Source organism: Zingiber officinale, chromosome 2B (genome assembly GCF_018446385.1).
Source record: "Zingiber officinale cultivar Zhangliang chromosome 2B, Zo_v1.1, whole genome shotgun sequence".
Lineage (NCBI taxonomy): Eukaryota > Viridiplantae > Streptophyta > Magnoliopsida > Zingiberales > Zingiberaceae > Zingiber > Zingiber officinale.
In genome coordinates, this window is record NC_055989.1 from 29,155,352 (window position 1) to 29,157,864 (window position 2,513).

Here is a 2,513-nt window from a genome sequence, read left to right on the forward strand (position 1 = left end):
ACGGCCGTGCAAGCCAACCAGGGATAAAGCATGGCATGACCGTGTGACCTTGGCCGAGAGGGAAGTGGGCATAGACGTGTGAGGTTCACACGATCGTGCCACGGGCCGTGTGGTGCCCAAATGCCCTCTTCTATATAAAGGGGATTCTTCCTCTTTAAAAGGGGAAGACTCTCCCTTTGGGGAGATCCATTCTTGAGGCTTCTTTCCACATCTTTGGCGTGTCTCCAACAATCAAGAGGCATTCTCATCCAAGATTCGACTCCGATAGCATGGATTGGTTCCGAAGATCACTCGTCGTCTTTTAGATAAACATTTCCTTTCTATCTTCTTGATTGTGATCAAAATGTTTACGATCTTCTTGTTTTCGATTCCTTTCTTGTGTTCTATGGAGTAGATCTTATTGTTCTAGAATGGAGGGAGTATTTGTGATGTAATTGATATGGGATTTCAAGGATTCGCCATTTTTTTGATTCAATGACGTTGAAATGTTTTGTATCAATTCAATCTTGTATGGATTGTTGTGCTTTGAACCTAATTACCATTCTTGATTGGTTGTTTGTATTTTTTGTGGAATCTTGTAGAGGAATTCTCTAGATTATATTACCGCGGGACATCGTGATAGGGCTGCCCTATTAAACGAACATTTAGGGGATAACTTTGAGGGGTGAAACAAGAATCTACAAAGAAGGAGGATGGATTGATGTGTTGAATTCTATATTTTAATGTGAATTGATTAATGATGCGTTTCTATGTTGTATGATCGTGGGCGTCGTGACAGGGATCATAACTATTTGATTACTTAAGGTTTAGATAAGAGTCCTTGACTGGTGTTTTTTGCAGGAAATAAACCGATGACTTCTTACAAATATATTTTAATTGAGGATAGGATTAGTAGATCGTTTCACATTAATGAGTATCACAAAGAAACCAGATCTCCTAGAACCTTCACAAAACTAAGTTTCAGCATTTAACCTTTTACTTCTATTCTCTGATTATTTCTTAGGTCATATAATCTTTTGTTTGATTGTTTAGCTAATTCGTTTTGAGACATCTTTAGTGGTTATAACTAGTCCCTATGAATTCGATATTCTTTATATTACTAATGACATAACCGTACACTTGCGGTGACGTAACAAGTTTTTGGCGTCGTTGCCGGGGACTACGTCCATAACATTAGATATTATCATTTGAGTTAGACTAAACTTTTCTTTTCTATTCTTTTCTTACATCTAACTTGGAACTAGTTTTCTAATTCTGTTCTGAAATTCTTTTTTTGCATTCGTTATTCTTTAATTCTTTTTGTAAATCAAATTCTTTCCGTTCTTTATTCTTTTATTTGAATGAAATTCTTTAATCTTGTTCTTGTATGCGAAGATCTAACTTTACAAGTGAATTACTTCCTCTTGATTCTGAGATTGATAGAACTTTTCATAGAAGGAAGTCCTCGTAAAGACATCAAGAAGAACAAGAACATTCAAATATGACTAATAAACCACTTAAGGATTATGCAGCACTTATGCCAGAGGGTTTCGTTCAAGCATTACAAGACCTTCTGTCGAAGCAAATAATTTTGAGATCAAGCCTGCAATAATCAATATAGTTCAACAAAATCAATTTGGAGGTGGACCGCATGAAAATCCTAATCAGCATTTGGAAGTCTTTTATGAAATCTGTGGTACCATGAAAATGAATGGTGTTCCTTCTGAAGCAGTGAGATTATTATTGTTTAGCTTTTCTTTACGAGATAGAACTAAACAATGGTTAAATTCTTTACCTCCTAATAGCATTACCACTTGGGAACAATGTGAGCAGTAATTCTTAGACAAGTTCTATCCTCCTAGCAAGATAGCTCATATAAGAAATCTTATTGCAAGCTTCAGACAATCCGACTCAGAATCTTTATTTGAAGCATGAGATAGATACAATAATATGCTCAGACAATGCCCACATCATGGATTAGAGAAATGGTTAGTGTTGCACACATTTTATAACGACATTAACTATCATACTAAGGTGTCCCTAGATTCAGCTGCTAGAGGGGCACTTATGAACAAGAGTTTAGATGAGGCCGAAGAAATCATTGAAAGTGTAGCACAGAATCATCATCAATGGGCAACTAAAAGAAGTGTAGGCTATTCTTATACAAACCCAACAAAAGCATCAAGAAAATTTGATGTAGATGCAGTTACCTTAATGACTGCAAAGTTGGATGCTCTTACTAAGAAGCTAGAAAACATGGGAACAAATTTTAACATGGTAAATGACATAGTATGTGCTTGTGAAACTTGTGAAAGTTCTTAACATTCTCTAGACTCATGTCCTTTAGGAGCTATATCTGCACAAATAAATCAATTAGAGCAATGTGACGCTATAATGTGATTCAATCAAAGGCAGAACAATCTATATTCCAACACATATAACCCTGGGTGGACGAATCATCCAAATTTTTCCTACAGAAATAATCAAGAACAAGGACCATCCATGGGAGGTAGACCAAATTTCCAATCCGGGCA

General features: G+C 36.3%; 1 non-coding gene across 1 annotated transcript; it reads right to left on the reverse strand.

The window, feature by feature from the left end:
• Positions 1-1,851: 1,851 nt before the first annotated feature.
• On the reverse strand, positions 1,852-1,958 carry LOC122049908. Its single transcript, XR_006131152.1, has one exon. It is a non-coding gene; the product is annotated as a small nucleolar RNA R71 (small nucleolar RNA).
• Positions 1,959-2,513: the final 555 nt, after the last annotated feature.